The following is a 12,178-nucleotide window of genomic DNA, read 5'->3' on the forward strand; positions in this document are numbered from 1 at the left end:
CTTCCTTTTTAAAAAAATCTTTTATATCTATCCCTATCTATCTATCATCTATCTTTGTGACTAATCATCACATTTACGACCTTCGCAGATCTGTAAAGTGAAGGAAAGCTGAATTAAGATCATAAGCGCAGTCACAATTTCACTTAGTGATTGCTTCACATAGCAACCAAGTTGCTGGTCCCAATTGTGGTTGCTAAACAAGAAAGATCGATGCTTTGGAACTGTGGTGTTGGAGGAAAATTCTGAGAGTGCCTTGGACTGCAAGAAGATCAAACCAGTCCATCCTCCAGGAAATAAAGCCAGACTGCTCACTTGAGGGAATGATATTAAAGCCACAACTGAAATACTTTGGCCACATAATGAGAAGACAGGACAGCCTGGAGAAGATGCTGATGCTAGGGAGAGTGGAGGGCAAAAGGAAGAGGAGCCGACCAAGGGCAAGGTGGATGGATGATATTCTAGAGGTGACGGACTCGTCCCTGGGGGAGCTGGGGGTGTTGACGACCGACAGGAAGCTCTGGCGTGGGCTGGTCCATGAAGTCACGAAGAGTCGGAAGCGACTAAACGAATAAACAACAAAACAAGGACTACCTGTAATTTTTAATGTTATTTTGTAATATTGTTGCTGGTATTGTTTGCCTCCTAAAAACTGGAAAAACAGGCTAAAATATGTCACCTCAAATTGGCCATTCTGCTGCTGAATCTCCTGAATGTTTGGGGGCCATTTGCAATCTGTGACCACAGATTGCACATCCCTGGCTTAATGTGGTGTATGAATCCAGCCATTGCAGTTTATGAACCACAGTTTATGGTTTAACTGATCTCATCTCTGTCATATTTTGTAAGCATGCAAGGCTGAGAACTATGATGATGATTCGAAACTTGTGCAAAACAGATAGCATCAAATCCCATTTTACAGCTAGACAAAATGGTGGGGCTACAAGATTTGGACTGCAAAAAGATGGGTCACCACTGTGTGGCAGCAGTGATACAAAAGTCCTCACTCTCTGGTACCACCTAGTGGTTGTGTGGATGTTTGTAGCTGGATATGGTAGTCTTATAATACCGAGGCTCTGAAATGTAAAATTTGTCTGTCGGCCAGACAAATAACAGCTGTAACCCTTTTGTTACTATATAGGAGTTAGACTGGAGAAGTTGCCAACATGCCAAGCCACTGTACAGCAGCTTCTCGCAAGCTGTTCTTGTTAATCTTGTACAGAAGACCTGGATGGATCTTCTGTTCACCCCCAAATCTATCAATGGAGCCCACTTCTCTCCAGCCTTGCCTTAGGCATCCATGAGCAGTAGTAGGACTGCATCTTAATATCTGTTATTTAGAAGTGGGATTACCAAAGCCAGCCAGTAAAGGCTTATTAGGTCAAGTTTTCATTTTGCTGAGGGCCAAATCCAGTTTGGAACTGGTTTGGATTTACATTTGGAGTTTTATCAAGCTCCTGCCAACTCCTTGAACCACAGAGCAGTGGTTTGACCTTGAGGGAGAAAAATGTAGATATAGATATATATAGAAAGGTAAAGGAGGAAAGATCTTCAAAAAGCCTTACCAAAAAAAAAGAGAATAATAGCTGAACAGTGACTGAATACCTTTAAGGAGGCTTATGGATCTCAATCAAAATTTTTAGCACTCTTGCCAACTCTTCTCCCCCATCCCAACATATTTATTTGTATTTGTCTGATTTACATAGCCGTCCATCTCGCAAAGCAAACGACTCTGGGCGGTGTACAACAAAGCTAAAAACAGTCAATAAATACATTAAAAATTATAAAAACCAAGCTAAAACAAAATTTAAAAGTACGACTGGGTGTAAACAAGTTTTCTTCTGCTTTACTTTGGCAGCAAACAGAAAACTCAATGTGCTCTGGAAAGTGAGTGTGTTTTGCTGAGTATGTATGTCTACCACTTAATTCAACTTGTGGATCTCCAAACACATTAGAAACACAATTCCCAGAAGCCCCAGTACTGTAATGGAAGTTCAACTTGAGCAGGTCCCCTAAATATCCAGTCTACAGAAAAGACACCCTTTGCTCCTTCTCTGCCCTCTGCTTAGGCTTCAGAAAACCAGGATTAGGTCAATACCAGACTGTCCAGTGTGAGAAGGGTTACCAGGCAACTGAGGAGGCAAAGGAGGACACAGACAATTGGAAAGGAGGACAAATGGGAGGAAAGGAGGACACATTAACTGCTTAATTGTCTTGGCATCCGTGACAAAAATTACAGTGAAAAACTGAAAAAAAAAAGTACTTTGGCCTACATGTATATGAAATTACATCAGAAAGCACCAGAAAGACTGGTTTTTCAATTGCAATATTTTCCCAACCAATCTTTATTTTCAAGAGCACCTCAATGATGCCATGAGCTAAACCGTGAAGGGCCACCCAAGACGGGAAGGTCATGACAGAGAGGTCAGACTAAATGCGATCCCTGGGGAAGGTAATGGCAACCCACCCCAGTATTCTTGCCGTGAAAACTAAATGGATCAGTACAACCAGAGATATGTCGGTATACCATCGGAAGATGAGACCCCCAGGTCGGAAGATGGTCAAAATGCTACTGGGGAGGAACAGAGGATGAGTTCAACTAGCCCCAGACGTGATGACGCAGCTAGCTCAAAGCTGAAAGGACGGCTAGCGGCCGACGGTGCTGGTGGTGAACGGCGAATCCGATGTTCTAAGGATCAACACACCATCGGAACCTGGAATGTAAGATCTATGAGCCAGGGCAAATTGGATGTGGTTATTGGTGAGATGTCAAGATTAAAGATAGACATTCTGGGCGTCAGTGAACTGAAATGGACTGGAATGGGCCACTTCACATCAAATGACCACCAGATCTACTACTGCGGACAAGAGGACCACAGAAGAAATGGAGTAGCCTTCATAATTAATAGTAAAGTGGCTAAAGCAGTGCTTGGATACAACCCAAAAAATGATAGAATGATCTCAATTCGAATTCAGGGCAAGCCATCTAACATCACAGTGATCCAAATATACGCCCCAACCACAAATGCTGAAGAAGCTGAAGTAGAGCAGTTCTATGAGGATCTGCAGCACCTACTGGACAACACGCCTAAAAGAGATGTTATTTTCATCACAGGAGACTGGAATGCTAAGGTGGGCAGTCAAATGACACCTCGAATTACAGGTAAGTATGGCCTGGGAGAACAAAACGAAGCAGGACACAGGCTGATAGAATTTTGCCAAGACAATTCACTCTGCATAACAAACACTCTCTTCCAACAACCTAAGAGACGACTTTATACATGGACTTCCCCAGATGGACAACACCGAAATCAGATTGATTACATCCTTTGCAGCCAAAGGTGGCGGACATCTGTACAGTCGGTAAAAACAAGGCCTGGAGCTGACTGTAGTTCAGATCACGAACTACTTCTTGCACAATTTAGGATCAGACTAAAGAGATTACGGAAGACCCACAGATCAGCTAGATATGAGCTCACTAATATTCCTGAGGAATATGCAGTGGAGGTGAAGAATAGATTTAAGGGACTGGACTTAGTAGATAGGGTCCCGGAAGAACTCTGGACAGAAGTTGGCAGCATTGTTCAGGAGGCGGCAACAAAATACATCCCAAAGAAAGAGAAAACCAAGAAGGCAAAATGGCTGTCTGCTGAGACACTAGAAGTAGCCCAAGAAAGAAGGAAAGCAAAAGGCAACAGTGATAGGGGGAGATATGCCCAATTAAATGCAAAATTCCAGAGGTTAGCCAGAAGAGATAAGGAATTATTTTTAAACAAGCAATGCGCGGAAGTGGAAGAAGACAATAGAATAGGAAGGACAAGAGACCTCTTCCAGAAAATTAGAAACATTGGAGGTAAATTCCAGGCAAAAATGGGCATGATCAAAAACAAAGATGGCAAGGACCTAACAGAAGAAGAAGAGATCAAGAAAAGGTGGCAAGAATATACAGAAAACCTGTATAGGAAGGATAACAATATCGGGGATAGCTTTGACAGTGTGGTCGGTGAGCTAGAGCCAGACATCCTGAAGAGTGAGGTTGAGTGGGCCTTAAGAAGCATTGCTAATAACAAGGCAGCAGGAGACGATGGCATCCCAGCTGAACTGTTCAAAACCTTGCAAGATGATGCTGTCAAGGTAATGCATGCTATATGCCAGCAAATTTGGAAAACACAAGAATGGCCATCAGACTGGAAAAAATCAACTTATATCCCCATACCAAAAAAGGGAAACACTAAAGAATGTTCAAACTATCGAACAGTGGCACTCATTTCACATGCCAGTAAGGTAATGCTCAAGATCCTGCAAGGTAGACTTCAGCAGTTCATGGAGCGAGAATTGCCAGACGTACAAGCTGGGTTTAGAAAAGGCAGAGGAACTAGAGACCAAATTGCCAATATCCGCTGGATAATGGAAAAAGCCAGGGAGTTTCAGAAAAACATCTATTTCTGTTTTATTGACTATTCTAAAGCCTTTGACTGTGTGGACCATAACAAATTGTGGCAAGTTCTTAGTGGTATGGGGATACCAAGTCATCTTGTATGCCTCCTGAAGAATCTGTATAACGACCAAGTAGCAACAGTAAGAACAGACCACGGAACAACAGACTGGTTTAAGATTAGGAAAGGAGTACGGCAGGGCTGTATACTCTCACCCTACCTATTCAACTTGTATGCAGAACACATCATGCGACAAGCTGGCCTTGAGGAATCCAAGGCTGGAGTTAAAATCTCTGGAAGAAACATTAACAATCTCAGATATGCAGATGATACCACTTTGATGGCTGAAAGCGAAGAGGAACTGAGGAGCCTTATGATGAAGGTGAAAGAAGAAAGTGCAAAAGCTGGTTTGCAGCTAAACCTCAAAAAAACCAAGATTATGGCAACCAGCTTGATTGATAACTGGCAAATAGAGGGAGAAAATGTAGAAGCAGTGAAAGACTTTGTATTCCTAGGTGCAAAGATTACTGCAGATGCTGACTGCAGTCAGGAAATCAGAAGATGCTTAATCCTTGGAAGAAGAGCAATGACCAATCTTGATAAAATAGTTAAGAGCAGAGACATCACACTGACAACAAAGGCCCGCATAGTTAAAGCAATGGTGTTCCCTGTAGTAACATATGGCTGCGAGAGCTGGACCATAAGGAAGGCTGAGCGAAGGAAGATCGATGCTTTTGAACTGTGGTGTTGGAGGAAAATTCTGAGAGTGCCTTGGACTGCAAGAAGATCAAACCAGTCCATCTTCCAGGAAATAAAGCCAGACTGCTCACTTGAGGGAATGATATTAAAGGCAAAACTGAAATCCTTTGGCCACATAATGAGGAGACAGGACACCCTGGAGAAGATGCTGATGCTAGGGAGAGTGGAGGGCAAAAGGAAGAGGGGCCGACCAAGGGCAAGATGGATGGATGATATTCTAGAGGTGACGGACTCGTCCCTGGGGGAGCTGGGGGTGTTGACGACCGACAGGAAGCTCTGGCGTGGGCTGGTCCATGAAGTCATGAAGAGTCGGAAGCGACTAAACGAATAAACAACAATGCAAGTGATGATATAGAATTGACGATGTGCTTTCCAAATTTCACCCTAGAAATGTATGACAAGTCATGAGATCTACAGACTAAAGCAATCATAAATTTGAAGGGGTTGGACTGATGCCAATTGCTGGAATCAGGAAATAAATTAAGTAATATAAATCTGGGCCGCCGAGTCTGTAGGGAAAGAAAGAAGCAGACAATTTACAAGATCACAATGCATGAAAGTTTCAGTGAGTGCTGTTGTGAAAACAGTCAAATTTTTTATTTTAAAAAAAAGACACTCAAAAAGCTGGACAAAATTTGATTTTAAGGCTATGCCTGCTGGGTGGAGGACATGACATCCTTTTGCCAGATGTCTTGTATTCCAAAATGTGGGCCATCTGAACACTGTTGTTGTGGGGAAAATAAGAGGAGGAAGGAGTATTTGGTATGTTTGCTGCCTTGAGTTATTTATTAAAAAAATAATAATAAAGGCGGGATAGAAAATAAATAAATAAATAAATAAATTTAAGCAGTAACACAATTCCCCAGTCCTCCAAGCACTCCAGGTATCTGTCTCCACAAATTGTGAAGCAGGTCCTGCCACCTCCACCAAGGAGTTCACACCCTAAAGTGACAACAAGAATTGTGACATCACCAGCAGATCCTGCTCAGTCAAGACTTTTACAATTCCCCCTTATGGATGGAGCGCTTTGACGAAAGGAAGTGGCTGCCTTCTGGAATACCAGAAGGTCTGGCTGGGTGATGTCAAAGATAATGACCACCAGGACCACAATTTGGTCATCCAAGAAGCAATCTTTGCTTCTTGTTGTTCTCTCCAACATACCTGGCATCCTCAGATATATTAGGATTAATGCTGGCCTGAAAACCTATTTTATGCAGAACAAATTCCTCTGGTGTGTTTGGGTATGCGTGAGGGTGTTTGGGAACTTCAGGACTGCTGTGCCTGCAATCATTTTGGTGTTTTAGAAAGTATGGCATGTCGTTTAAAGTCAACACACAAAACCGTTCTTCAAGCTTCTGGTGATGTTTTGTTAACATTTGCAAAAGGTTCTTTCCCAATGCTGAATTAAATTGCTCTCTGCCCATCCTTTGTTGTTTATTCGTTTAGTCGCTTCCGACTCTTCGTGACTTCATGGACCAGCCCACGCCAGAGCTTCCTGTCGGTCGTCAACATCCCCAGCTCCCCCAGGGACGAGTCCGTCACCTCCAGAATGTCATCCATCCACCTTGCCTTTGGTCGGCCCCTCTTCCTTTTGCCCTCCACTCTCCCTAGCATCAGCATCTTCTCCAGGCTGTCCTGCCTTCTCATTATGTGGCCAAAGTATTTCAGTTTGGCCTTTAATATCATTCCCTCAAGTGAGCAGTCTGGCTTTATTTCCTGGAGGATGGACTGGTTGGATCTTCTTGCAGTCCAAGGCACTCTCAGAATTTTCCTCCAACACCACAGTTCAAAAGCATCGATCTTCCTTCGCTCAGCCTTCCTTATGGTCCAGCTCTCGCACCCATATGTTACTACGGGGAACACCATTGCTTTAACTATGCGGGCCTTTGTTGTCAGTGTGATGTCTCTGCTCTTAACTATTTTATCGAGATTTGTCATTGCTCTTCTCCCAAGGATTAAGCGTCTTCTGATTTCCTGACTGCAGTCAGCATCTGCAGTAATCTTTGCACCTAGGAATACAAAGTCTTTCACTGCTTCTACATTTTCTCCCTCTATTTGCCAGTTATCAATCAAGCTGGTTGCCATAATCTTGGTTTTTTTGAGGTTTAGCTTCAAGCCAGCTTTTGCACTTTCTTCTTTCACCTTCATCATAAGGCTCCTCAGTTCCTCTTCACTTTCAGCCATCAAAGTGGTATCATCTGCATATCTGAGATTGTTAATGTTTCTTCCAGAGATTTTAACTCCAGCCTTGGATTCCTCAAGACCAGCTTGTCGCATGATGTGTTCTGCATACAAGTTGAATAGGTAGGGTGAGAGTATACAGCCCTGCCGTACTCCTTTCCCAATCTTAAACCAGTCCGTTGTTCCGTGGTCTGTTCTTACTGTTGCTACTTGGTTGTTATACAGATTCTTCAGGAGGCATACAAGATGACTTGGTATCCCCATACCACTAAGAACCTGCCACAATTTGTTATGGTCCACACAGTCAAAGGCTTTAGAATAGTCAATAAAACAGAAATAGATGTTTTTCTGAAACTCCCTGGCTTTTTCCATTATCCAGCGGATATTGGCAATTTGGTCTCTAGTTCCTCTGCCTTTTCTAAACCCAGCCTGTACATCTGGCAATTCTCGCTCCATGAACTGCTGAAGTCTACCTTGCAGGATCTTGAGCATTACCTTACTGGCATGTGAAATGAGTGCCACTGTTCGATAGTTTGAACATTCTTTAGTGTTTCCCTTTTTTGGTATGGGGATATAAGTTGATTTTTTCCAATCTGATGGCCATTCTTGTGTTTTCCAAATTTGCTGGCATATAGCATGCATTACCTTGACAGCATCATCTTGCAAGATTTTGAACAGTTCAGCTGGGATGCCGTCGTCTCCTGCTGCCTTGTTATTAGCAATGCTTCTTAAGGCCCACTCAACCTCACTCTTCAGGATGTCTGGCTCTAGCTCACTGACCACACCGTCAAAGCTATCCCCGATATTGTTATCCTTCCTATACAGGTCTTCTGTATATTCTTGCCACCTTTTCTTGATCTCTTCTTCTTCTGTTAGGTCCTTGCCATCTTTGTTTTTGATCATACCCATTTTTGCCTGGAATTTACCTCCAATGTTTCTAATTTTCTGGAAGAGGTCTCTTGTCCTTCCTATTCTATTGTCTTCTTCCACTTCCGCGCATTGCTTGTTTAAAAATAATTCCTTATCTCTTCTGGCTAACCTCTGGAATTTTGCATTTAATTGGGCATATCTCCCCCTATCGCTGTTGCCTTTTGCTTTCCTTCTTTCTTGGGCTACTTCTAGTGTCTCAGCAGACAGCCATTTTGCCTTCTTGGTTTTCTCTTTCTTTGGGATGTATTTTGTTGCCGCCTCCTGAACAATGCTGCCAACTTCTGTCCAGAGTTCTTCCGGGACCCTATCTACTAAGTCCAGTCCCTTAAATCTATTCTTCACCTCCACTGCATATTCCTGAGGAATATTCGTGAGCTCATATCTAGCTGATCTGTGGGTCTTCCCTAATCTCTTTAGTCTGATCCTAAATTGTGCAAGAAGAAGTTCATGGTCTGAACTACAGTCAGCTCCAGGCCTAGTTTTTACCGACTGTACAGATGTCCGCCACCTTTGGCTGCAAAGGATGTAATCAATCTGATTTCGGTGTTGTCCATCTGGTGAAGTCCATGTGTAAAGCCGTCTCTTAGGTTGTTGGAAGAGAGTGTTTGTTATGCAGAGTGAATTGTCTTGGCAAAATTCTATCAGCCTATGTCCTGCTTCGTTTTGTTCTCCCAGGCCATACTTACCTGTAATTCGAGGTGTCATTTGACTGCCCACCTTAGCATTCCAGTCTCCTGTGATGAAAATAACATCTCTTTTAGGCGTGTTGTCCAGTAGGTGCTGCAGATCCTCATAGAACTGCTCTACTTCAGCTTCTTCAGCATTTGTGGTTGGGGCGTATATTTGGATCACTGTGATGTTAGATGGCTTGCCCTGAATTCGAATTGAGATCATTCTGTCGTTTTTGGGGTTGTATCCAAGCACTGCTTTAGCCACTTTACTATTAATTATGAAGGCTACTCCATTTCTTCTGTGGTCCTCTTGTCCACAGTAGTAGATCTGGTGGTCATTTGATGTGAAGTGGCCCATTCCAGTCCATTTCAGTTCACTGACGCCCAGAATGTCTATCTTTAATCTTGACATCTCACCAATAACTACATCCAATTTGCCCTGGCTCATAGATCTTACATTCCAGGTTCCAATGGTGTGTTGATCCTTAGAACATCGGATTTGCCGTTCACCACCAGCACCGTCGGCCGCTAACCGTCCTTTCGGCTTTGAGCTAGCTGCGTCATCACGACTGGGGCTAGTTGAGCTCATCCTCTGTTCCTCCCCAGTAGCATTTTGACCATCTTCCAACCTGGGGGTCTCATCTTCCGATGGTATACTGACATATCTCTGGTTGTACTGATCCATTTAGTTTTCACGGCAAGAATACTGGGGTGGGTTGCCATTACCTTCCCCAGGGATCGCATTTAGTCTGACCTCTCTGTCATGACCTTCCCGTCTTGGGTGGCCCTTCACGGTTTAGCTCATGGCATCATTGAGGTGCTCAAGCTCCAGCACCACGACAAGGTAACGATCCTTTGCGGAGCTGCCCATCCTTGGGTTGGCAGAAAACTGTATGTGTGTGAAATTGGCTGCACCCATTGCTGACCCCGATTCTTGCTTTATTGTCTCTGTCTCCACAGCTCTCCTGATTTCGCACGTGCACCCCAGGATTGGCAAAGTGATTGGCTGAATCTTCTGGCTCTGTTGCCTTCCGTCTTCAGTATATCACCAGCTAGTGAGAAGAACATCAGCCAGTCATGAATCTGGAGAATGGGGCTGGCCCAGCATCGGGACCCTGCCTGTCACCCCTAGGCTCCTTTTCAGTGTCACCTGCCAGATACCTCCACCCTCTGCTAGGAAGGCAAGGGGCGTGGGTGTGGGTTTGTTCCACAAGTTCAGCATTAGATTACTTCAGCCTTGTATTGCGTAATATTTCATAATTACATCATTTCACTGTTGCATCATTCCACCATTACGTTATGTTCCTGTTGCTCTGTTTCAAGATCCAGCAAGTCTTTTTCTTTACAATTTGCACTGCTTTGCTCCACTGTTTAGTAAGGCAATATAGCTGCAGACAAAGCAGTCTCCATGGGGATGCCTAGGTCAGCCTGAAAGAGGCTGTCTGGGCCTAAACTGCTACTGGTCACCCGCCTTTACTTCTGCTGCAACGGATGGCAATGCGTAACAAATTTTACCCACTTTGCAATTGTTACTGGATGCAGATGGCTTAGAGGAGAAATCACCACCAGACTGTTAGGGATGACTTCAGCCTGTCTCTCTTGTGGGCTGGGAATGAGATGAAGGCACATTCACAGACACCTGGCAGGAAAATGATGTTGCCAAGGGATGTTTATGCTATGGTAAAGTGCAATAGGGGAAGGCTCATGTTCTCAGCGTGCCTGAGAATTACCTTGGAATTTCCCCTGGTGGTGGTTTTGAACTTATTTCATAGTTGGAGGTGGCAGAGCATCTCCCTGTCGGTGTCTCTGTTCTTTCTCAGCCTCCTCCTCCCTTTCCAAGCCTCCTTTGCTGTCCTTATTTCCCCACCTGAACCAAGGCCCTCATGGTTATCTTCCCTTGGGATTCAGTGGAAGGGTGGGAAGCCACGGAAGCCACAGACTGCAAGAGGGATTATGCTGCAATAAAAGGCAAAACAGTCACACACACCCCTTGGCCATGAAAGAAGTTTAAAAATAGCATGTGCTTAAGAATTTTGCCAGAATTCTCTGCTCCTTTCAAAGAAATGTTGAAAGAAAGAAAGGTTGTCTTTCGTAACATGAAATGAGAACTGATAGGAAAAACAAAACAAAACACAGGATGACTTTTCTGGCTAGTGCTAGTCGGGACCTCAACTCCCCAAATCTCCAGTCAGCAGGCAGCTCCACTCCACCCCAGCGCATGAACTAAACTTCATGCTGTTTGCAGCTTGAAGCTTCCAGGCACCCTTGTCCTTCCAGAGTGACTTGATGGATGGTTTATTTTCTTTTTACCCTACTTTTTTCAAGGAGAGAACTTAATGCTAAACAGTGCAGATAAAATCCTACTGTAAAGGAGCATGATGAAATAGCAGGCAGACTTCTGCAGGTGCTCAGGGTGTCTTTCCACATTTATTCTCTTCTTCCTCCAGTCACTGGGGAATAAATGACTTCATAGACAGTTCTGTAGGCAGCTATAAGCAGAGCTGTGTGGCAATGAAAATAGGGGATCTGAAAGTCACTGAAGGATAGCACCAAGGTGGGCAACAGACTCCAATCAGTGGCCAATCTGCCTTCCTTCCTTCCTTGAAACTCTGGGATCTACAAGGGCAGCAGACATGGTAGACCAGTGTTTCTCAACCTTGGCCACTTTAACATGGGTGGACTTCAACTCCCAGAATTCCCCAGCCAGCATGGCTGGCTGGGGAATTCTAGGAGTTGAAGTCCACCTGTCTTAAAGTTGCCACGGTTGAGAAACACTGTGGTAGACTTTATAATGATCAGTCAGCCTAGGCCCACTGACTGGGAATTGCAAGGGTTGCTGTTCACATCTGGAGAATGCTAGGTTGGGAAAATCTAGTCTATTCAATGGAAAAGTAGTGGGAGATTTTTTAATGGAAGAAGAAATTGCATCATTTGCTTACTTTGGGGGATGCCTTCTCCAGCTATCCTATGAAGGAAGATGTATTCTACCTAGTGCATCTAAACTCCTGTTTTATAATGCTTAAGTTAACAATCTAGTACTTGCGTCAAAGTATGTTGACAAAAAGTGGACATACAGTAATTATTAGAACAATTGGCACATCTTTAGTTTTTCTTCAAGTGGAAACAAGAACCCTTTATTCATTTCCTAAGCTTCTGTGTATTGCCAAATTTAAAGGACACACAGCTGTTTACAGTGCAAATGAA

This window comes from Candoia aspera, chromosome 4, assembly GCF_035149785.1.
Source record: "Candoia aspera isolate rCanAsp1 chromosome 4, rCanAsp1.hap2, whole genome shotgun sequence".
NCBI classification, from domain to species: Eukaryota; Metazoa; Chordata; class Lepidosauria; order Squamata; family Boidae; genus Candoia; species Candoia aspera.